Here is a 25,655-nt window from a genome sequence, read left to right as displayed (position 1 = left end):
TGAAAATTGTGCCATTTTGTCTCAGATCATCATCCTCATCATCATCAGGTCCGCACAACAGCGATCAGACCTTGACCTGAAAGCTTTAGCCGATTTCTTACAAAGAAACACCGCTTCCCGTCCTGCGGTGTTGAGGCGTCATTTATCATCGTTCGCGTTAAGCAATGGCCTCCTCGTGAAGAACTTCGCACCGAACAGGGCCTCGCAGCTTCGTGTGCTAAAAACCCTCCGGCATTAAATTCTGCAGGCGTTGCACGATGAGCCCACAGCAGGCCATCTCCGGTTTGCGTACACATTGCGTCGAATCCAGAAGAAGTAGTACTGGCTGCGACTACCTACCGAAATTGGCGACTACGTGAAGACGTGTTGTGTGTGACTGCCAAAGACGCAAGCCACCACCTATCAGACCAGCGGGACTTCTGAACCCGATTCCACCCCCAACCCTGCGTTTTCAACAAATTGGGATGGATCTCCTCGGCTGATGATCGTGGCCACTGACTACCTTACCCATTGCATCGAAGCAACAGCACTACCCGATAGTACCGCGGCAGAAGTCGGCAAATATTTTGTTGAACAAATTCTCCTGCGACACGGCGCCTCAGAAGTGCTCATTACGGACAGAGGAACGGCTTTTACTGCAGAGTTGACGCAAGCTATCCTGGAATACAGTCATACCTGCCATCGACGAACAACTGCGTACCATCCCAAACCAATGGACTTAGGGAGCGCCTGAACAAAACGATCGCGGACATGATAGCCACGTACATCGACGCTAAACACAAGACCTGGGACGCCGTCCTGCCGTACGTGATCTTCGCGTATAACACGGCAGTCCAGGAGACGACCAGAGCAGCACCATTGAAGTTTGCGGAATGGCAGGGAGCAAACGATGACGTTCGACATAATGCTGCCGCATGTAACCAACAAGCACAACTTTGACATCGCCGCCTACCTGCAGCGTGCGGAGGAAGCCCGACGACTCGCACGGCTGCGTATTAAAGACCAACAGCGCACCGAACACGTAGGTTACAACTTACATCGACGCCACGCAGAGTGCAATCCAGGAGATTAGGTGTGAGTTTGGATTCCAATTCTCCGCCGCGGACTAAGTGAAACGTTACTGGGTCGATACTTGGAGCCATACAAAGTCTTTCGCCTTTTCAGAAAACTCGACTATGAAGATGAAGACATTTCGGCGATACAACAGCGTCGCAACGGCGACGCACTCTCCCCGAAATAATTCGTGTGGTTCACTGAAGCCTTATTTTGCGTGTTAAAGAATGTGTGGTGCTAAAACATTGCAATGTTTATGTTTAAGTGGCTCTTTTTTTTTAGCATCGAGGTGATGTTTTTTAAGGGGGAGTAATACCGCGAAACCTTCAATTCTGTATTCTTTGTTTGTTAACGATTGATGTCGCGGGACGCACCTTTATCAGTTTCTTTGTCGCGGGTATGTTTGGGCTAGTAACAATTTGAGACGTTATATAAATGGTTGTGAGCCATCTTTAAATTGAACGTTGACGTGTGCGACAGGCATTCTTAATTCTACGACTGACGAGCACGTTTGTTACTTTAACCGTCGCCGAGTTGCTTAGTACTTTTGCGGGCACAAGTCAGCTCAATAAAGAGTTAATTTCAGTACTATCACACCTCTGTCCTCTTTGTGTGTCTACAGCCTTGTCAGTACTACGTGACAATATTATGTGATATGTATAAGGTTCTAAAAGTTATTAACATTTCCTCAGTCACCAGTTTGCAAGCCTTCTAAGTGTCGAACATCGGCTGTGAAGAAAAAAAATAAAGTGGACTATGCTATTTTTCTCCACGCAGATTTTGCCTTCAAACAGTGCTCAAGAGGGTGCCTTCCTCATTAGACTAATAATCGAATACTATCAATTTCATGACGTATTTTCATCTATTGAATAAAACCAATAGTTCACGGACACATGTTGAATCTTCCTCTTTAATTTCCAGTAGCCAATAAAGCCATTTTTCCAAGCCTTTTCTGTTGTCCACATAAATAATTCTGTGTTATGAAAGACGGATCGTTTGCGATGCGGTTACAGTGAGGATCATCTAGAAACTTTTCTAGGACAAGTTCCTGATCTTGCTAACCTGCTGTGTTGAAAATGGTGCTCTTGTTTGTGCTGCCCTATATATTGTCATTTACGCCTTACCTAAGATTTCAGTCCACCAGTATTTTTTTCCTTCTGATCGGAGACGCTCACTATAATTCCCCTGTTTGGCGCTAAATGTATTTTCTTCTCTTATTGTTCAGAACAGACGTCGGTATAATATAGATTGCAGAAAGACGCCGAGTGTTTAGGATGCATCCTAATCATGTGGGCCGCACTGAAGTTTCAGCAAGGTGTCAACATGTACAAGGTCTTTCAATCTTATGGCGGAATCAAGTGGGCAAGCAGGAGCGCTCAAGGAAGCTCCTAAATATGCTCTCAGAAGAGCGGATGCCTTCCAGTGTAGAAAAAAAGGAGGAGCTGTAATATCCACTTGAAGAATGGGAATTGGTGAATAGCCGAGAGCAGTCCGCGCTGCCCAGTCTCCAGCCGCGGGGGAATGGTCACATTACATGAATACGTCATACCCTTGCTGTTTTTCTTGCTCTTTGTTTCTGCCAATTTATGTGAACATGCAGGCTGTGGAACGTTAGTGCTCTCCTAGCATCGTGAATTTCCGTTGAGCATAAGACACCGTGACAATTGAAGATGAAGGAATCAACTTCAGTTACATCTGGGAGAAGCGGAGGGGACTTTGCAAAATTACCGTCGCAGTTCTGAGAACGTTGACTTGCAGCTGTGCTCCACCTAACATCTCCTACCAGAAGACGTACATTATATTTCAAAGCTGTTGGTGTCTTTAAGAGCGCTGAGTACCGTTTGAGCTAGCTTCAGTGCTTGTAACGAAATCGTGTTTATGTCTGGGGTATCAAGGAGATCCTAACAGCAGAAAAACATACTACGCTCAAACGTTTTCTACCTCGAATTTTTTGCGAAACCCCGGAAATAGCAATCTGGATTGCTATTTGTCGTGATTACAATTCCGTAGAAAAATGGTAAATGAAAGCCAAATACGAACCACTTGTAACAGAAAACCCACGTTTTCCCTATGAACGTTCAGCGATAGTTTTCTCTCTTAGAGCTCACATCGTGCATTAAGATAAAAAAAAATCTACACTCCTTATTCTCAACCAGGCAGTAAACGAAACATATCTGCATTTATTACATGTGAAGTGCAGCCAAAGGACACGAAGTGCCAGGGCACGAAGTGCCAGGGCACCTTTGCGTATAAACGGTTATTTCCTTGTGGTAACCTTCAGGTTGACTATTTCTGGATACTGCGTCAACGGGGCAACAGTGCTATCAAAGTGTGGTAGGGCGCTCTGGAATAGAGAAAATGAGTGTAGCGATGCATGCTATGCACCTATACGCAGGCCTTGTAAAGCGCGTTAACGACAGAAATGGAGAACACAGGCTCACACACGTATTAAACGTGAGACGTTCGCGCGACCAGCAGTCCTCGGGCTGCGCGTGCCGGACAATGGCACCCGGTGTCGCAATGGGAGCGCTCTAGCAGCCTGCTTGCAAGGTTGCAAGCCTGTTTGCAAGGCAAAGAGTCGCGAGTGCGTTTCACCATGCGCGTTGTCATCTTACTGCAGTTGCTGCGCTGCCTAAGACCATTGTGCAGGGCGAGTGGTACAAAGGCTGTTTGACGCAATCACGGCTAAGCCTTGCCTTGTTCTTTTAGTAAACAAGAGCCTGTCCTTGCGTCCTAAAAATTCGACCTGACTCTATATTATTGCGTTAGAAATGATGGTGCTGTTGTGGCTGTAGGAAGAAGGAAAGGAAAATGCACGGGCCTGCTACTGTCTCTGTAGCTGAGCCACCTCCGCTGCCTCGTGGGGACAGAAGAGAGAAAGTAAAGAAGAAAAAAAAAGAAGAGGGAAGACGCACGCCACAACATCCGTCGTCCTCCACCTAAGGGGTGGCGGGTGCAATGAAGGCCTAGAACCGATATAAATTCAGTGGCTTGCTGGCCCCCGTCTCATGCGGCGTTCACCTACCAATCCCAGCACTGTAGGGCCAGAAACCGCCAACCATCAACACTTTTGTCCTACTTGACGTAGTGCTCTCAAAGACGATGAGTGCCACCATGCGTCGTGCCGCACAGTTGTAGCACCCATCAGAAAATTCTCCTTAGGGAAGCTACTGCTTAACAAAAAACAAACACATACGAAAGAGAAGTGGACACGAGGCAGATTAAGTGCTAGCCTTTATTAAATAGCGCACACGAATTTAAATTCGAAAGAGAAAGAGTGAGAAATTGATTAGTAGTAACACGAAAAGAACGCGCAGTTTTTGGGATAAAATAGACCGTCCACAGTATGATATAAACAAAAAAAAGAAAACGTACGTATGCGGGTGTTGTAGAACCAACCCGGAAAATATAACGATTAGCAGGTTTCCAATGAAGGGCAAACCGAGTTACACGTGCGAAAGCACTGTAAAATTGGTTTTAGCGGCTTGTCGGGTTTTGATTTTTTTTTCTTCATGTGTTGATATGGCTGCGCTCTAGGGTAAACACACTTTAGGCAACGTGTTCATGCTCACCTCGTCTTCTCGCGTCTCAGCTCAGCGCGCTGAACACGGCTCGCATAAAGTGCAGTGGCGAGCTAGCGAGCTGTCAGAGCTATGCAAGCTGGGAAAGACGAACGTCGCGGTTCTCACTTATGTGGGGCTAGGTGGTGCCACGCTTTGTGCATTACAATTCGGAACTGGTTGCGGTACGCGAATATAAGCGTACTGTAGCAGCGTCTGTGAGGTGCGGTACTACAGTAGCGGTACTATTGGGCATCAGGCAGACACGTGTCCTGCCCCGGACCCCTCAAATTGCGGCCTGTGTGGTCAGTGTGTGGAATTGACTCCAGAAGGCCCAGCTCCACTTGAATGTAAATCGTCATGTGTAGATGTGCAATCTGCGGCTTGGCCCACCCCACGGGCTCGCAGGATTGCACAGCAAAATTCCGAAGGCTTCGGACGCTCAGAAACAAGCCCAGCAACATGGCGTCTTTAAAACGGACGCACCTGGCACAAATCCACGCACGCCATTAGCGGAGCCAATGAAAGCGCGGAACACGGCAAAAGCGCCGCCGGCTCACCTGACAGTGACGTCAACAATTCTTCCTCCCGCAACCTGACGACATCGAAAGAGAAGAATAAGGCGGCCCCACCGCATCTAAGCGTCAAGGATGAGAAACAGTTCCCGGCCCTTCAGACAACCTTCTTGATTCAGACAGTCGGCGCTGCCGGTGCCCTTGCCTCCGCGCCGCAACATAAGTAGGTGAGCAACTGGGCAGGGGTTGCCTCCCCTCCTATCCCCTCCTCACCTTCCTTCGCTCCCGTGGTCCCCGGCGTGGACTCCAACAGCTGCGAACAACTCGAGCTGCTCAAGGCACAGAACGAGCACTTGCTCACTAAAATTCAAAATTTGGAAGCTACGCTCACCGCCGCTTCGAGTTCCCAGTGCTCAGACGCCATGGAGAGTGAGCCGGCTGCTTCCGGCCGCGTTTTCGGCAGCTATAAAGGCTATGAAGACGCGCCTCACCTCCCAATTGCAAAACATGGTGGAGGCCACCATAGACCGCGTCGCAGCCAAATGCTCGTCAGTGGATCCAACAACTATCTCCAAATACATACAGGATCATCCCAGAACGGCCGTCGAGCTGGGAACCTCAAAATATGTCCCGTCTCACAAAAAGAGGCCGCCAAGCTGGGAACCTTAACGGTATGTCCCGTCTCGCAAGATACTCACGACTTATTACGTATTCGAAGAACGAAGATTCCAACCTCGCACCTACTTCAGTTTCCGGCTCCGGGGCGGCGTCTGTACAAGCTCCCTAAATATCACTCATGGCAAGGCATAATGTAAGGTGGAGTCAAAAGCCAGACTCCGCCCGCACCACTAATATATCGCGGGTATGACTAACCAACAATCCTTCTTCCCCCCCCCCCTCAAATGATGTCAATCACTATTTATAACGCAATGGAATGGTAGGGTCTTCAGAAACCGGCAAAAACTCGCAAACATAGAAGCATTCGAAACATTGCCCGGCGTGGTCGCCCTTTAGGAGCCAGGAGCGGCGGCCAAATTAATCAACTACACGACGTTCCAGCGAGAACCCTCGTCCTGCCTGCTCGCACACAAATCATACACTGTCACAGAAGTGGATCTATCCTAACACTCCCCTATTTATGGCATGGTGACGATCTTACGCCTCCGCCGCTCAGATGCTTCCATGCACATACTGAACACATACTGCTCCCCCAAACTAAAGCGAGTGATGTTCGCTGACATCTTCACCCGCGGGCTAAAGACAGAGGGGCGAGACCCCACCTGATATTGGGTGACTGTCAGTGTGTTTTTTTTCTTCTTCCTGAACCAACATATTGGTTCGTGACCCCTTTTCCTAAGCATTTCACCACAGAAGAGCCGAGCACCAGGCCGGGGGAAATCTTGTACCCATTTGAAATCGGTGGGTACCCGGCGGCACTGGGAGTCGAACCCCGTACAGTGGCGATCAATATGAAGGTGATCGCTCGAGCGGTGACCGAGGCAAGGAGCAGCGCCACGTTACATCATCAACCTCCATGGCAAGGGAAACATCAGAGTAGCTTCCCTCTCTCTTTTCGCGGTTCCTGTTTTTTTTTCTATGAATTACCAGTCCAGCAAATGTGGGCCGTAGAAACAGTGGCAGTATTATTAATACCTGTGACGGCAGAAAAACGCACCCCTGCTATATCTTCAAAAATGAAAAAAAAAAATGATATACAATGCAGATAAATCGAAGCCCAGAGAACAAAGAGAGGAAAAAGGTGGTGCTGTAGTCACAGAGGTGACGGTTGTAGCCCGGAAAACCCCACGAGGAAAAGAAGACAACGCAATCTTTATCGTCTCAATTCCGATATCAGCCGCTATGCAGCTCGAAAGGCCCGCTGGTCGACGCTCGCGCGATCACCTTCATATTGATCGCGACTGTACCTCCCGAATGCGAGACGGATGCTCTACCACAAGGCCACGCTACGCTACGCAGGCAAGAACTCGAAGCTGGAAACACATTTCCAGCATCATGATCTTCAAGCTAGTCTAGTCAAAATGGGGAGGCGCCACACCGGATAAGGACAAGGTCAGCATCAAGCTTTTGCCGAACATGCCTGACACGGTGTACCAGTGCCTACTCGAATACATTAACGTAATCTGGACAGGGAAGACCACCTTACTCATCGATTCGAAAACGGTACTTGTGACTTTTAACCCGAAAGCTGGCAAACCGGTCGACACGGATATCCTCTGCCCCATCTCTCTCACCGCCTGTGTGGGAAAGCGAATGAAGACTATGGTGGGCGACCGGCTATCAGAGTACCTTTAACACAGACACACTTTCGCGAACACAATGTTCGAAATTCGTCCACACAGATCCGCACAGAACGCCCTCCTCCAACACAAAAGAGAAATTCTAAACCCATTCGAACAGCCCCACAATGACCGGATTGTACTCGCCCTAGACTTGAAAGGCGCTTTCGATAATGTCACACTCGAAGTCGTACTGACTCACCTAAGTCAAACACAGTGTGGCAGCAATAATTTCAATTATATAAGAAAATTCCTTACAGCCAGACATTCTTACATAAATATACAAGAGAGGAGCACGGACCATTCATGATTGGAGCACGGAGCACACCTAACGGAGAAAGTTAGGTGCTTTTTAACATTGCTATGATGCATTCACATTGTGAAGGTCAGCTGGACATTTTAGGTCTTTGCAAATAAAGCAGTTGTTGCTGTGCACTGCAAGGTTAATGCCCAATATTGCCGCAGCGTGCTACGTCTGTAATAAATGCACCTTCCTCTTTTTCCAATGTTTTGAGAAGAATTAAGGACAGGTTAGCAAAATAAAGTTTTGAAGTATGTGCAATCAGGAACTCAGGATACTAATGTGTTAGCGCGCCTTCAGCAGCATTGTTGAAAAGGGGATTAGGTTTTACGCTTACCGGCAGGACGTTAAAGATAAGGAAGAAGTTGGCTGCAAACATGAAGTGAAGGGAGAAGATTTGCGGGTTCTGATCAATATAGTTATCAGTGCAGCGTCGTTCTTTGTTTGTGCATGTTTCTTCTATTTTTTGTATTACCTGCTCTGCTGCCTTTTTCCAAGATGTGAGATAAACTAGCTCAAAGTTCAACTGCATTATAGGCTGATAAATACCGCATGGTTTGGGTTTGCCGCAGAACTCATCCCTTCACCCCATCCCTAATCCTTCCTGGGAGGACTGGGAGGCACCCTGCTCGGCTATTTCAGTGATTATGTTATATTTTATATTATATATTATAATATATTATATATTATAATATATTTGAGTGATGTTCCCAACCTCTGGTTTCGCTAATGCGAGGATGAGATCTCTACCTGACAGCTTTCAAGACAAGCCTGATCGACGTTTCTGGCCGTCCCGCTGTCCGTAAGCTTCGGGTCGAGCAACGCTTGCGACGTAGGGCACAAGAAACCGGCGAAAACTTACCAGTTACAAGGAGGATGTCTTGGACCTTTGGAAACACATAAACGCTATCATGAGCGAGGTGGATAAGATCAAGAAAATTATGAAAAAGATTGATGATGATGCCTTCTAGATACTCGTCGCCAAAACCCCAGAAACTGTCTCCTATGTCACCAACTTCGGCAAAAGCTTCAATACGCTAAGCAAAAAGCTGCTTTCAACACGATGTGCTGGCCTTCACATCTCCACCGTTTCCAGCTTGGCTCTCTCCGGAGACGGTGCTCTGGATCACCAGTGCTCACTGAGTACATTCAGCTTTTTGTTCGCGAGAACTTCGAGCGCGACTTTCCCTGTGTACTTGCCCACCAGCGTGTGCGCTAGCGCCCCTGCACACTCCCACCCATGACCGTGTCACACCGGAGCAGGTCACTGGGGTTCTGTCACTCCAGCCTAAGCAGCCCCTGATCGCGGCTCCTCCGAACTTTGCTGATGTTTTGCTGATGCCACGTACCCCACCTGTCACCACACTCGGCAGCCCGCCTCCCCTCCTATACCAACCCGCAACCTCAGTAACTTGCTACCTCCGCTTATCGTCCGGATCTGCTTCGTCGACCACAGACGCAGCCTTTCCACCCCTGGCGCACAAAAGACAACCGACCTATTTGGTACACCCTGGAGTCGTCGGCCATATGGCTCGTTTTTGCCGCAATTGTTGCCCTCGTCTTTACGACTATGAGCGTGCGCGACGTACGTTCTTCTGCCCGCCCCTTCGCCCGTGTTCCCTGAGCCTCCTTCGCAGTTCTTTTGAAGTTACGATCACCGCTTTCTCTGCTTGCTGTTTTGTGGCCGTCGTTCTCGTTCTCCGATGCTCCGCCGCTAACCAGCCGTCCATACGGAAAACTAACAGCTGCAGTTCCGGAGGCAATAACTGCGCCGTCAGCGACTAACTCAAGACCTGCTTCCGTGCCCGCCATCATTATTACCGTGTTCATTGAGGGAGTTCCTGTCGAAGCACTTGAAGCACTGGCACAGTCGGTTCAGATCTTAGTTATGCCCTCTGTCGCAGACTCAAACTCAATGATGCTGCTTCCTGCCATTTCTCTTCGCACCACCAGCGCTCAGGATATTTGACAATTATCATCATGCACCAGCGGCTTTTTCTTCAAAGACGTTCCATAAACAATACTATTTATCATCCTCGCCCACTCATCACAAAGCGTCATCCTTGGTTGGGACTTCCTCTCTAATCATCACTCCGTTTTATAATGCGTCCGTGCTCAACTTGAGCTATCACCCTTCAGTGACACCTTCTTCGACGTATCCAGTGGTGGTGGTGCTGCGGCTGCTGCTACTGTGCACGTCGCAGAGGACACCGACTTTCCACTTCTCTCCCAGTGCTTGTGACTCTTGTGCTGCCCTTTCCGACGCCACTGTAGTTAATACACCCTCATTACGACATGCTGACCAGAAATCTATTTTGCTGCCCCATGCTGTGCTGACAATTTTTGTAGCTCAAATGCTATTTATATTTGTGATTCGTGCCCCTGGCCTACCACTTTACTCCATGGTCACTCGTTTAGTAGCGTTTCATTGCTAGATTCTACCGCCATCTTCCCTTCTTCGATAACACCGCCAACCTTAATATTAGTGCCATATCGTCTCTTCCTGTCGCTACGGCATCTTCCCTCGATGTTCTTCACAGGTCCATCGACGCTAACCTGACTCCCTTACAACTAGCCCAGCTTGTCGGTATCCTACAATGAGTCACGGTTTCTTTTCACTTCCAGCAACCTTCATTCGGGCCCACGACTACCATTACCCACCGTATTGATACCGACAATGATGCTCCTTTGCGCCAACTTCCGTGCCGTGACTCAGCCGCTGAGCGCAGTATCACTGACGAACAGGTGACCACCCCGCCGGGGTGGCGCAGTGGTTACGGCGCTCGACTACTGTTCCCAAGGACGCGGGATCGAATCCCGGCCTCGGCGGCAGCTTTTCGATGGAGGCGAAAAGCAAGGCGCCCGTGTGCTGTGCGATGTCAGTGCACGTTAAAGAACCCCAGGTGGTCGAAATTTCCGGAGTCCTCCACTACGGCGTCTCTCATAGCCTGAGTTGCTTTGGGACGTTAAACCCCACCAACCAACCAACCAACAGGTGACCTATATGCTCCAGCGGTACATTATCCTGTCATCGCACAGCTCTTGGGTATCTCCTGTCTTCGTAAAGAAAAAAGGCAATTCCACCCGATTCTGTATAGACTACAACCGACAGAACAAGATAGCATGCAAGGACATTTATCCCTCCCTCGTGTAGACGAAGCCATTGACTGCCTACAGGTAGCTGAGTTATTTTTTTTCATCATACCTGGGTTCCGGGTACTGGCAGGTTCTGATGGCACAGGCCGATCGCCCGAAGTCCATTATGTTCACACCCGACTGGCTCTATGAATTGAATATGCCATTCGGACTGTGTAATACGCCTGTCACATTCGAGCGGATAATGGACGACTACTCAGAGGGCTCAAATGGCAAACTTGCCTTTGTTACCTGGAGGTCGTTGTCATCTTTTCCGTTCATTTTTCCTCTCACATCCAGCACCTTGAGATTATTCTGCGATTCCTGACCGATATTGGCCGCCAACTAAATTTAAAGAAGGGCCATCCCGCATCTCGGCAGCTCATCATTCCTGCATATATTATCTCCACGAAAGGCGTTCCTCCCAATTCGTCAGAAACTGCGCGCTGTGGCAGAATTTCCCAAGCTAACTACTGCACAATAGCTGCGCATCTTCGTCTGCATCTGCTCCTACGTTCGCCGCTTCGTTCGTGATTTCAACAATATCCTCGATCCTGTCACCAAGCATCTGACCTATCACGACCTTTCAGCCTTGTCTCCACACTGTGATGAAGCCTTCGTGACACTCCGCCGGCTTCTGACGAACCCGCCAATCCTGCAGCATTTCAGTGTGGATTTCCCACGCACTGATGCCAGCGACGGCAGCCTCGGTGCAGTACTCGCTGACCTGACGTCTGGCTTTGACGAGTAGGTTATTGCCTACGCCAGCCGGACCCTAACAAAGGCTGCAGCAAACTAGTCCGCCAGCCAAGAAAGAGTGTTTAGCTATCCTCTGGGAAATAGCCAAACTTCGAACTACTTGTATGGCCGCTCTTTTCATGCCTTCACCGATAATTTCTTCCGGTCAAAGATCCTTCCGGCCGATTTGCCCCTTGAGCTGTGAAGCTCCAAGAATATGACATTTTGGTCTATCGCTCTGCCTGTAAACATGCCGCTGCTGATGTCCTCTCACGTCTCCCCTGCCGTCTCAAACTACTTTTGCTATACCGTCCTGCATCCCAGCGACATAGCCACCGCTATCAGTTGCGAGCAAAATAAAGACGTATGGATTGCTTCACTCCTGGATTTCTTATTTGGCCTATCGTTCCGAACCCCCTGCCACGCTCTACATCGCCAGTCGCACCATTTCGCAAGCAAAGGCGACCTCCATTACCTTACGAATTACCTTCGGAATGATCAAACGTGGCTGCTTGTTATGGCATCGAACCTGTGCTAAGCAATTTTCTCCCACTATCACAATGCTCCCAATGTGCGTACGCCGGTTTATTGAAAACGTTCACTTGCCTTCGACAGTGGTATTACTGGCGTGGGGTGTACCGCTAACTTCGCCGGTTCATCCAGCCCTTCCCCAAATGTGAGCGCCTCACAAACCCATCTCTACAGCCCGCCGCTCCTCTGCAGCCGCTGATCTGACGAGCCCTGCCCTTTGGAAATATTGGAATTGACCTGTACGGCCTTCTTCATAGCACATTTGCAGGAGTCGCTGAATCATCGTGGTAATTGATAATCTCACACGATACGCCGAAACGTCGCTTTTGCCATGTCCTACCCATGACATTGCATCCTCCATCATACACCAAAAATATCATCTCCTTTGGTCTCCCAAAGAGCTGCTGAGAGAGAGAGGTCCGGCCTTCCTCTCTGAAGTAATCAAAGCTATCCTTCAAGAATGCTCATTCGTTCCCTACACCAACTCCCGAAACCATATGCAGAGAAAGAAAAGCATGGTCGCGTGTTTTATCCGGGCGACATGCTGGCAATGGTACTGCTTCCAACCACTCCAAGGGGTACCATGTTCTTCCATTCGCCACCTTTGATTATAACTCTGCCACTCAAGTAACCACCGGATCCTCGTCATACTTCCTCCTGTACGGCAATGAGCCCTTTTGTATCACGGACACCATTTTCCCATACCGACAAAACTCTCACATTCACGATTGTTTCCCAAGCTGCAATACATGCTGAAGAATGCCGCCAGCTGCCCGGTTCTTCAGCAGCAGAACGCCACCCGAAGTCGGTCTGCATCTCTTTCTGCTTATCATCCAGACTCCTTAATCTGGCTATAGGCACCATCCTCCAGTCCCGGCTTTTCCCCAAAATTTGGCAACAAGTACCAGGGCCCTTATCGTATTTTCAAACAAACATCCACCATCACCTACCTCATTGAATCCCTTACGCTGTCCACTAAGGCCCGTCTTCTCAACCGTGAAATAGTACGCAGTAAACGCCTGAAACCTCACTACGATCCTGCCATCGTCCCATTGCCATAAGCCATCAAGATGGCGTTTTTTTGCCCGGGGGCAAATCGTAGGACAGCCATTCGGCTCTGAAATGAGATGTTCAGCCCCTGACGTTCAAGAAAAACAAAGACGACAACTGTAGAATGCTCGCTCCGACGCTTGCTTATGTGCGAAAACAAGCTACGACTACTCGCTGGACGTTCTGTGCACTGTTCGCGGTGTAGCGCCATGTGCAAGGTTCCTTATTACATCTCTGTTATTGTTCAGAAGTGACGTTTGTCCAATATATACTGCCGAAAGACGTCGAGCTTTCTTGGACGGAGATATGTTGTGGCCGCATTGAAACCTTAGACTGGCGTATAAGCATACACATGGTAGTTTATTGTTGTGGCGGATTCCGGTGTGGGAGCAGGAGACCTCAAAAGCACTCCTAAAGGTCCTCTCAAAAGAGCGGACGCCTTCCAGTGGCAGGAATAGTTTCATCCAGTTGTAAAACAGCAGAGGAAGAGCGGAGGTGAACAAAGTCACATGGCAAGAATACGCCATATCCTTGGTGTTTTCCTTGTGTTTTTTTTTTCTGAGCACTGCAGCGAAGAAGGCGGCTGAGCAACATTCGTGCTCCCATAGCTCCGCGAATTCACAGGCAGCAGCTGACACCGTGGCAATATAAGCCGCGGAATAAATATTAGTTTCATTTGTGACAATCGGAGGGGTAGGCCCAAAAGTATCGTTGCCTTGCTGCCATGGTCCCTCTACTTGACGACAAGGATTGCAGCGACAGCGTTCGGAGCTTTACCAGTGCCAAATCGGATTGCCGCTCGTCTCACAGCTGCAACGATGATGACTTTGAAGTATATGAATAGGTGTTCAGAGAAAGCTTCGAACTTCAACAAAAATATCTGAAGTTGATTCCTACATTGAAAAAACGGTGGCCGCACATTCTGACGTAGAGATGAGCTTGTGTTGCTCGGACCTGAGTACATAAATAATCTTTTGGCAGGAGTGTAGATCGTGAGGAATGTTTGCACATCGAAGCAAGTAGCGGACCTTCTCGCTTAAGGATTCGTGAAGAGTCGTCATTGCCCTCAAAGATATGACCGTGTAAACCTGCCAGCGCAATCGTCAATCGAGCACATCCTCTCGTTTTTCTGGTGAGCCGCACATCCGCTGCGTTCGCAGTAAATGGATGGCTTTCCTATGTTAGCAAATATAATAATATTAACTTTATGACGCATTTTCCGCCGAGGTTCTCTGCAATAGCTGCCATTCAAGCTGAAAATACTCTGCACTAGGAAACTTTCGCGATCCCTAAGAAGTATAGTACTTTTTAAATGGCATATCGCTCACTCGTAGTGTTAAGTATATGCAAAAACGATTAGGATGAGCGGCTAACTCCCTAAGCAAACTAATCCCCTCTGAAGGTAACATACTAAGGATCACTATTTAGCATCAGCAACCAAAATTGATTAGAGTCTATTTCAAAACTCACACTCCAGAAACTCCACTGTGGGTGGCAAACAAATTCAGTCAGGCATATAAAAGGGGGTATAGATGATAAAAAATCACTGTATAGCCGCATGGGATATATTGCTAAAGGGTATATGCACTACAATTCCAGTGATATTCTAAGTTTTTGCCAGCAGCAGCTTAATTTTCCACACACAATAAATTTGTTCTGGGCAAATTTGCACTGACACCTGTGCTGTAAAGCATATGCTCTTCATGTGTTCTCCTGGGGGATCACTGGTTTTCCTAAACTAATGCTGCCGAACGCTTTGCATTGTGGTTGTGACTGGGCGATTGCAATTAGCTCAACCACGTACTACCGAATGATGAGCTGGATAAGTCAAATATAGTTTATTACCGGCGTTTTCAGCTTTCCATGTGCTGCAAGTGACGTGTGCCTTTAAATGGGTAACAACATGGTGACGGACTTTACTAAACACTTCCTGCATCAAACTTTGCCTTTGTTCTTCAACTTATCCAAAGCAAATAACACACCTTTCCAGATTCAAAGAATATCTAAACACAAGTACGGCTTCTCTCCTTTCAGAGTATCGGGTATTTCTTCTTCATAAGACATCGGATGTATACTAATTAAATAGCTGATGCATTGCCCTGTCTGTTTTCTTTTTCCTATGTGTCGCGCTCAAAAATATTATATATAATTAGTAGCAATCTAGTTGAGCAAATGTTGCTAATTTTACAAAGCCTCACGTAGTTGCAATAAGTTCATTGTATTCACACTGCTACATAGGTCTGAATACTGTTTTGGTTTTCACGTGTTTGGATTTACAGATACAGTTGTCTGTGCTGATGGAAGCTACATATCTAAGTTTTCAGGCCTGTAAGCGGTGCTTCGTTTATGTAAACAGGCCCCCGTTACCTGCCCTTGGCCGTTCAGGGCTTATGCGATAACAAGAACTTATTTCTTGATGTTACAACTGGGGTTAGCAAGGAAAATCCATGATGCTAGAATAGCAGATCACGAGTTGCAAAAGTATTGCCACAAGTTTATTCAAAGAAATCTCATACACTTGGTGATGCTCCTTATTCATTGTGCGAGAAGCTCATGACGCCTATCACAGATTATGGAAGTGGGGAGCATAGTTAGCAAGTGTTCAATTCCAAGTTATTCACTTCTGAGGTTCTGATAGAAATGGGGCTTTCGGTAACTTCAGGAACAGATTCTGTCAGCTTCAGCGAATATGTATGTCTACACTGGACATTATTTACAAGTTTATTGGATCATGGAGTGCCCTTTGCAATTTTTGCAATTAAAGGGGAACTTGCCGGAATGCGTGATGGTAGGCTCGAGGTTGAGTCAATATGCCAAGAATGAAAACGATTTGACGGTGTCAACACTCAGTGAGAGCAGCAGGACCTTAGCAGAACAAAATAAGAGAAAAATTGAAAGCCAAGATGGAACTGGAAGAATAAGTAAACTAAAGTCACTCTACAATGAAACAGTTTGAGAATACTGTACATGTATCATTATATGCTTGAAGAATGTTAATATTCTGATGCCATGTTGTCATTTCTATATTTAACCTAACTCTACCTCGCTTGACGTTGCATTGAAATATACATTGTTTTTCACTCTCAGTACAAACAAGTTAAAAAACGATTATATCTAATGCAGTGTGCATAAACAGCAGCTTTTAGGTCTGTTGTGTGAATGCACCTGCTCTTGCATGAAGTTCGCATATGCAGGCTTAATTTAATGAAATACAATAATCATGAAACTCTAAGAAGAAGTTTGCGTGTTACGAGGCACCATGCAAAGAAGTGTGGTTGGCCTCTCACTGAAAATAAAAAGTACATATATTTTGTGTGTTTTATTGTTTTGTGTTACAGTATTACTATTCAGCTACAATAAATTATTAAGTGTGCAGTGCATTATGAAAGGACTTTATTATTACGAGTTGCAAGGCGTGACACAGAAAGTCAATTATTATATTATGCATTTACCGGAGCTTCTCAAATGGAGCGTCTCGCTCGGCACATCGTGCAGCAAGTCTCAGGCCGCATAGGGCTTGTAGTGTTCACAGTTTTTCTCAGTGAGTAAAGCAATACAACCCACATGTTTTTTCCCAACTTTTGTCTGTTACAGTCTCTTATGACGGTTTACAGAGATCATCAGCATCTCAGGCTTTCAATGTCAAAACGGATATAATATTTAGTACACTAAAATAGATTCTACAGGTAGCATTTCGGTTTCTCTTTCCTCATTCACATTTGACACTTCTGGAAAAAATTCTGCATATGTTGCATGTGTGTTGTGGCTTACGGCATGTGGCAGGTTTTACTTGCTTGTCTGTTGAGCTATTTTTCTATCGTTGGTCTCTGCAGAGGTGCGGGGCCAGTGCTTTCTTTCTTGAATCCTGGCCCTATCGCATTATTTTGCCCCTCGGCCTCAATAGTACCATCAATGCTCTCAATCGTCCTCAATTTATCGTCAAATGGGACCTCACAGGGAGACACGCAGATTTATTGCTGCGGTCATTTGCATTTTTGCGCCTCCTTTTTACTGTCTTTTGGTGGGTATCATATTGCTGGGCAAATTTTATGACGGATTTCATGTAGCTCATTAGAGATTTTTTGGAATGTTTCCTTTCTGTTCTTAAATATTTGAAGGGGCCAATTTTGGGTACAATATTTTTTGTGCAATTCTAGGAGCTCCGTCTGGCCTTTTCTTCATTCGGCTAAGGCCGGGTACATCACAACAATTAAAACTGCTAGGTACTCACAATTACAACCACCACCTCTTTTGAGACCTGATGGTGCCGCCGCATGCTGGTCTTTGCATTTTCGCAACGGCTCGAGGACAATATTTATGTAGCAGTTGTGCACTCGCATCTCCTCACAAAAATTTGTTTGAAGAGTTCAGACAACACAAAGGTAAGGAAAAGAACTTCGCTGAACTGCATCCAGGTGCAGTTCGCTGTCCTTCGGTCCACTCGGTAGGTGCGACAGCAGTACGTGCAAGCCACAGGTGCAATAACTGAAGTATACCAGAGACTGAAACTCACCATCACTTTTTCTGGTTTCACCGGGTGGTCCAGCTGTCATTTGTAGATAGGACACCGCTCTGGTCTTCAGAGTAATGCTTCAAGAATATCATGGAATGATGGAAAGGCTGAGCTCGGCTGCAAGAGACTCTCCGTTCAAATCATTTAACATTTTCAGCAGTTCAGGTATAATTGGTATACAAACACAGCAGGGAAGCACTTCAACAGCTATAGTGACACTACTGCCAACAAGACAAGCATGGGATCTGCAGCAAACATTGCATCATGAGAAAACATTGCTCCGGTATAAGCTTTTTTATACTATCTCCACTGATGTGATTGTTGACCTGAGTCGGAGGATATGCCCTCTGTTTGGAAGCACATGCTAGGCGAACAGCAATGAGACAGCTGCAAAATTCCAATACGTGGGCAAGACATTTCTATAAAAAACATCAACAGCTTCAAAGGCTTCAAAATGGGGGAATGAAGCACATTGCCTTTTAATTCGCTAGCTCCGCCAAAAGCACTCTCGTTAACTGAATCCATTGCGCGAAATAAAGTGTTAACTCCGGCACCTAATGTGAAATAAAGACAATGAGATATGAGCAGCAACTCCAAATACCCCATGTGCGCACATATTTCGCGCGTAAAAAATTATGGTGTTGAGATGCGGTGCTTGAAGCGCAATTTTGGCAAGCGCAGACGCGCTCTATATGGTCGCGTATCTCGATAACTCACGTTGCAACCAGCCCCCAGTGCTGGGAACCGGAAGATACTGAGAAATCAAGCCATGGTCACGTGTGGCACTGCTGTCGGAGACAGAGGCGCGTTCCAGTTGCAGACCAGCATTCCCTCTCTCGGTGTACACCTCTAATCAGGGACCGGGTTGCGGGTGCTCCGTGGGGCGCCTCTGATGGAGGCTGTTAAAGTATTGCGCAGGATCAGAAAGAGCCCTAGGTGGGGCTTTGCGCTTCGTGTCCTGATTGTGCGCTCCTACGCAGTAGCTTCAACTGCGTTAACCAAAAGCGCTCCTCAAAGACCCGGCAGCAAAGAATGGCACTCGGAAGCTTCCGCAGAGGGTAATCTCCACCGCGGCCTGAGCCAATCTATCCAAGTGCAAGCCTTGCTTGTGGGTTCCACTTTAAGCAGGCAACACCATCGCCGAATGCCATGCCCGAGAAATGTCAACCCGGGCAGCACATGAGCCGGAAGACCTACTCCACCCGGTTACCAGCTTTCGTGACAGTACCCGGATGTACCGACAGAAAAGGTGCAGTCTGCCAGAACCGCACGCCAAACTCACTAAGTAACAACAGATGATCCTGTGTAGAGCGCAGAATCGTCTGTTGTGGCTCGCCGCCACGGCTTACTTATGGGGCTACGATCCAGAAATTATGCGAGAGATGGAGATTACAGCAGCGCAGAAACCAGCATTTATTACATCTACCAAGTATACAATCAAAACGAAATTAGAACAGAGGGATCGAGCGACCTCGCATCATGCACGTTCTTAAAAACAAAAGAGCTATAACCACGGTGCCAGTAACGACTGGCTCGACATTTCTTCTGTATCGGCAAAATAAGCTCAAATTAAACGTTGGAACCTTGACGTTATACCTAGGTATGAAGCGAAAGAAGCTATGGTCATCATCAATGCAAAGGAATCTTTCAACCTCGAAAATGTTATGCGCAGCATCCAGATCAGTGAATCCACGTACGTGGTCGCCAGAATTCCGTAGGTGCTCGATTGTGGCCGGCCTGAATCAGTATAGAATCATCGTTAGCGTCAGGAATGGCCAAAACATTCGTCAGGGGCTCCCGATCGTACAGCTCCAACTTGGAGGCCAGGCCTGAGTTGAAGCTTACCTCATGTATTTGGAAATCACAAGCTTGTATTTTTCCGAAGACTTGAGGTAAGCTTCAATAGCTAAGGCCTGTCATCCAAGTTGGAGCGTTCCGATCACGAGCGCCTGAAGAATACGTTGGCCATTCCTGACGCCAACAATGATTGTATTACAATCCCATGTCGGCCAGTAAGCGAGCACACGCGGAATGCCAGAGATATTACTGATATTACTGAATCTATTTAGTCGCAAGAGGTTCCAATCAAAAGAGTCAATTGGAAGACACAAACGGGGCAGTGATTGTGTTTAAAGGCCAAAAGTTGTTTTTCATCATTTGAACTACATTCCCAATTTTTCAGCTACTGTACCTGGTATATAACTTGGCAAATGAAAATAAATTTTACTAAAATTGTGATAATGCCATTTGCTACTAATACGTTTCCTTCGTTGTTCAATTAAACTTCCAATGGCTTAACCTTGCCCAGTGTTTCGTATATAAGTATATTGGCGTCATATTCGCCACTAACATGTCCTGGTGGAAACATTATTTCTTTTGCATTAACGCAGTCATTAAACTTTGCTATTTTAGGCGCAATTTCAGTATTCCGCTAAAGGAGACAGGGTTATTATTGTATAAATCTTTAATTCCTAAAAACTAGATTATGCTTGTCGTGTCTGGAACCCTAAAAGCGCTGTGACTTAACCTCATTGAGAGCATACAACGAAAATCTATTAGGTTTACATAACGTTACTATGATCAACATTTTTCACCCTCTCATGTCTTGTCGCCTGTGAACCTAATCCCTTTATCTGTTCACCGCCACACTCAGTCATTGATGTTTCTGCATGTCATGGTCAATTTTTTGTATTGTGTCTCCCGTCCCATATATATTCCTTCAGATAATCCCCGGTTCAGTAGGCGTCACCATAGGCTTAACATTAAGCCTTGATTTGCTCAATTTGATAATTTTAAATATTTTTCCTTTTACGTGCATTTGAGTTCTGGAACCTAATCCCTGTAAAAATTTGATAACTGCCATGCAAAGATTTTCTGTCAAAATTAAGCTGCACGTTATATTATGGATTTTGCTGTTGCTACAGTATATTCCTACATTCTCGTTTTGGTATTACTATTCTGTGTTACATTTTTGTCCTCGGCCTTATTTCTCGTAAATGTTTAAATTTTATTCTTTATTTGTTTTTGTATGATATTTGCAACAGATCTGTATAACGCACTCCTGCAATAGCCCCATAAAGGGGCTTCCGTATGTATAAAATACATAAATAAAATACATAATAATTCAATAAAAAAAGGAATGCCACCGTTCTTGATTCCAGCCTAGAGGACAAAATCTATTTATTACGGGAAGGAGATAAATTGCGAGCTGTGGGATATCAACGTACGCTTTCAGCAGTGAATAGAATGCATTCGTAGCTAGACACCGCAGTGCGCAGCCGGCTACGAACACAATCAGTTGCTCTAATCTGATGAATTAGGCTGGCTATTTGGCTATACAGTATTTGGTGCGCATGAATCTAGGCTTTTGATCGTGATAACCTAGAAGCCTCTGCTGAATATAACATTGTGTTTGGCCCCGGTGTTTCATTGCGAGAGAAAAATCATGATCATGAGGATGGATGGCAGCAGCTGGCAAGTGACCCTGTGTTTCAATGAGAGAGCAAAATGACGATCATGAGGATGGGAAGCGGTAGCTTGCAAGTGGCATAAGCGTGCACGGAATGAATGCTGGGCTACCCAAGGTACGTTTGGCCATAGCGACCAATTCGAACCTCTCCTTTCATATGGGAGAGTAATATCAGAATAACTCTTCCTGGACACTTCCGTGCACCTTACCCCTAGGCCACACAGACACGTTAATAAATTATTATTTTTATATGGAAGCTAGAAATTACACCCACATTTCAGCCTAGTTATCATAGAAGGACTGTGTAAGATAATATTATGCTATTTAGCGATTCATTGGAAGTGAATTGGCAAGCTTATGGTATCGGCAATACTTTAGAAGACGAAATATTTCATGTGCACAGCCTGGTCTAAGTCATAGGTACCCGCATGCACCTATTTCGGTTCCCAGTTTTGAAGGACCTTGAACGTATCAGCCTGTGAAAATGTTATCGCGTAATCACATGTACAAATAACTATCCAAAGTATATGAACGTGACATTTCCTTCCTGGAGGAATTGCGCAGTAGCGCAATAGACATTGTTCATGATTTCAACCCTCGTATTGCTTGGGTTCTTTTTTTTTCAGAAGCTCGAGGAAGCCACGAAAAATTCAGTCTACATTCCCTGTCGCTCATCTGCTTGTTAGCGTGCTTGCATAACAGTTTTCGCCTGTTTTCCGGTTACAAGCAAAAAGGTCAAACAGAGCTAAGAGCAGTTTGATATTACACAGAAAAAACACAACTTTGCTTGCAACTTTGGCGTCGTCGATGGTGGGACCCGCTTCCAAAACTGTAGCACATAGGGCCAATAAAAAGAATATAGAAATGCAGCTCATTATTTCAAAGATTCTGCCACTGTGTTCCCCAACAGGCAAATAGTACAGCTCGCTGAGAACTATCAGTATATATATACCTGCGACGATAAGGCCAGAGTGCATCTATGATTATTAATATTATTATTATCAAGACAATATTTACCGATGCAGTTTATACATGTTTCGCGCGCAAGCCATTTAGTTAGCTACTATAAAGGAAACACCTGCTCAATGCTCCCCTTCACTATAAAATTTATAGCAAGTTCCACCCGGCACATTTCAATAAAGAATGTGAAAATAAATTATTATACCTCTTCAAAGTTTACTTATTTCTACATTGTTTGAGGAATGAGAACAAGGAAAAGGCAATAACCTTTTTTGCCTGAATGGCTGGTTTTCTTTGGTACTTTATAGATAACGCGCATAAATCATTGATTTGTTTTTATGCCTTATTTTTGCTGCGTTGAATGGCCTGCAGGGTGCATAGTTTGTTGACACGGAAGACAGCCCTCACATCAGGCTCATAGATCAGCAATAAAAAGTTTTCTTTTAGAGCTCTAGTGTGTATTGGTTCGTTGATCTGTTTCGTGCCATTGTCGTGCGCATCGCACCTTCCGCACCTATAGCCTCTACCAATGTTAACAAAAGAAAACGGAAGGAAAGGAGAGAAGCGGTCAAGAGGGCGGGTAATGAAATACAAGTTGCTAGTGGCTTGGAGGGTTATTGCGATAAAGGAGGGATGTGTAACAGAAATGGCTCCCAGGGAGAAAGAACGGTGGTTGACTACCGTGAAAGCGCAAGAATTAGCCAAGGGGGAACGGTATGCGCCACCGGATGGCTGTTGCAACAGCATCAAACAAAAGGGGGCCTATCTTGAAACAGGGAGGCTCGGCAAGAGCAAATAATAGCAGCGGCTATTTTTGACCAGTGTGTCTGTATCGACATCGTACATAGCAACAGTCGCTGCTTTGAGAGATGTGTTGTACGAAGTTAGTTAAGCATTACAATAGTCCGCGGGAAGTATCTCTTCGTCTCTGGCTGACTGCCGTACCACTAGGATGAAATCCAGAACAAAGATGATTCAAACAATGTTTGCTGCTGCACAACAGCCAATCCCAAAAACACGCTATGCACTCGTTGTCCGCCGGCGATGATTTTGTGCATTGTTGTACTAGTAATCCAAGTGTAATGTATACATAAAACAACAAAATAAAAAATCAGCATTACCCGGACAGGTGACATGAAATGGATATCAAGAACACCAATTTAGCACCTGGATAAATACCGTACCTAAAATGGAATACAACCATTGAAACGAGAAGCCTTCACTAGCGCTAACTCCCGCCAGTCAATCCAGAAACTTTTTTGGGTGTATGCTGCGACAATTTCGGTGGAGAGGCGGTAGTGGTTGAAACGTTTATTGATTAATTACATTTTGGGAACCAAAGACTGGCCCCGCTACATGGTCGGCGTCCGTGGTCCGGGACACCGCATGAAGAGGCCCCGCGTCGAGCCCGTTTACATGACCCTATTGAAACTCCAGTGTGGAGCAGTTGATGAGTTGATGAGGGGCAGTCTCCCATGCCTTTCGGGAAGGGGTAGGGGAAGGGGGGAAGTGATGATTTTGAGTACATGCCCACACCATGGGGAAAATATCACAGGTCTCTACACAATGCGGGCATTGCCCATAGCTGTTGGGATAATAATGTTTTAGATTTCATGACAGAGAGAGTGTCTGTTTCAAATTTAAGGATGCTAAAATGATTTCGAGTCGCCCCAAACGGTAGATACTGTGCAATGAATAAACCGAGAAGTGATATGCTGCGTTGGTAATTTTTTTTCGGTATACTCTGACTGTATTTATCCTTTTGTTAGGCAGACCTCGTCTACACATTGTCAGTTTTAGCCTTCTAGCTTTCTTCAGCAGTGTGTCCCGCATTTAGCAAATCTTTCATTTGTTTGTAAAAGTCTTTACGGATATATATATATATATATATATATATATATATATATATATATATATATATATATATATATATAGACTTAAGGTAGGTGACACACGGTAGAAAAAACAACACTTTATTCCGACGTTTCGGCCGGGGTCCGGCCTTTGTCAAGGAATGTAGAAAGAAGCTGTCGGTTCCCATTTCTTATATACATGCACAATCGAAGAACACGTGACCAGCTAATATCAACAAATAAACATCAAAATATCAAAAACAAGATTTCACACGCGTGATGTAATGGCGGTGCAAGGTATATAGACAGAATGACACGTGTTGCGCTTAAGTCATGCATCTTAATATGCTGCACAAAGAAAGGAAGATATATCGCTTAAAAGATTGTTGTCACTATCAGCGCACAAAACAAAATATCACGAGGTTGGGATGGGTGGAATACATGCCACACTTAATTCTGCAATATTCAGGAGGGGGGGGGGGGGGTTCATCTACTGAAATATCATTCTCATTGATAGGCGACAGTAGCAGATAACACGTCAGTAGAATTTAACAGTGAAATATAACTGTGATTTAGCGCGGTACACACACACAAAAAAGTAAACAGTCACTGAAATCGCGGCATGGTGACAAAACTCGATTTTGTGCTCAATGCTATGGGGACAAAGAGAAGAAGTTAAAGAAGTTAATTGTTCGTAACAGTGTTGATTACACAAGGAATCATGTGCAAGGTTATTGGATAAGTTGTAATGATCAGTGCATGTTACGGCAGGAAGCAATATGATCGTGAGAAACTGGCAAACATGAAAAAGATCAGTGCAAGTAAAGAATGACATCCTGTGAGGGGCTTTGGGCTGTGACCGTAACAGCGCAAGCGGAGAGGCAAACAATGGCAATGATGGGCAATGATGGGACCGCTCTGATTGCAAGTAAGATTAAGCATTTCTGCTCAAAAGCCACTCGAGATGTGGCAATGAGAGGCAATGATGGGACCGCTCTGATTGCAAGTAAGATTAAGCATTTCTGCTCAAAAGCCACTCGAGATGTGGAAGCGTCTTCATGGATTGAGTGCGCACCAAATAATCCTTCTGCAGGAATGATAAGCACTTCGACAGGGCTTGCACTTACAGACAATCCCACTACTGGTGCCATCACTTCTAGCCCTACTGCAGTCAATACTTTTGCTACCGGCGTCTGTCCTGGTGGTGTCCCTGCTGCAACTACTGCTGTTCCCGACACAGCTGTCCCCGACGAGGCTGCTTCCGTTGACGCGCTTACAGGCGATTCCGCTACTGGTGCCTTTACCTCAAGCCCTACTGCCGCCAACGTTATTACTACCGGTGTCTGTCCTGATGGTGTCCTTGCTGCAAATACTGCTGACACTGCTGTTCCTGACGCAGCTGTCCCCGACGAGGCTGCCCCCGTCGACGCACCTGCTGCTGACGCTTCTGCTTCCGGCACTTCTGTCGCTGCGGCTCCCGCTAACGCTATTCCCGACGCTGCGACCCCTGGCTCTTCCGCTACCGACATTTTCACTCACACCAAATCTGCTCCAGTCTCACCTGGTCTCGATGCTGCTGATTCTGATGCTCCCGCTGAAGCAGCCTTTCCCGCTCCCAGCGTATCATCTAGATGCCCTCCTGATGCCGACCCTCCAGCTTCCAACGCCCAGAGCTCCAGC

General features: G+C 46.2%; 1 long non-coding RNA gene across 1 annotated transcript in view; it reads right to left on the bottom strand.

The window, feature by feature from the left end:
- Positions 1-22,106, bottom strand: part of LOC146181566 (uncharacterized) — a 55,828-nt gene extending 33,722 nt beyond the window's left edge. The window contains exons 1-2 of the long non-coding RNA XR_014700451.1: positions 21,954-22,106; positions 17,694-17,810 (exon numbers count right to left, since the gene is read on the bottom strand). This is a non-coding gene — a long non-coding RNA (uncharacterized LOC146181566). The remainder of the gene's footprint in view (positions 1-17,693; positions 17,811-21,953) is intronic.
- Positions 22,107-25,655: the final 3,549 nt, after the last annotated feature.

Source organism: Amblyomma maculatum, chromosome 8, assembly GCF_055883805.1.
Source record: "Amblyomma maculatum isolate TAMU_Amacu chromosome 8, ASM5588380v1, whole genome shotgun sequence".
Taxonomy (NCBI): Eukaryota; Metazoa; Arthropoda; class Arachnida; order Ixodida; family Ixodidae; genus Amblyomma; species Amblyomma maculatum.
Note: the sequence above shows the minus strand (reverse complement) of the source record. Positions and strands in the feature narration are given on the sequence as shown.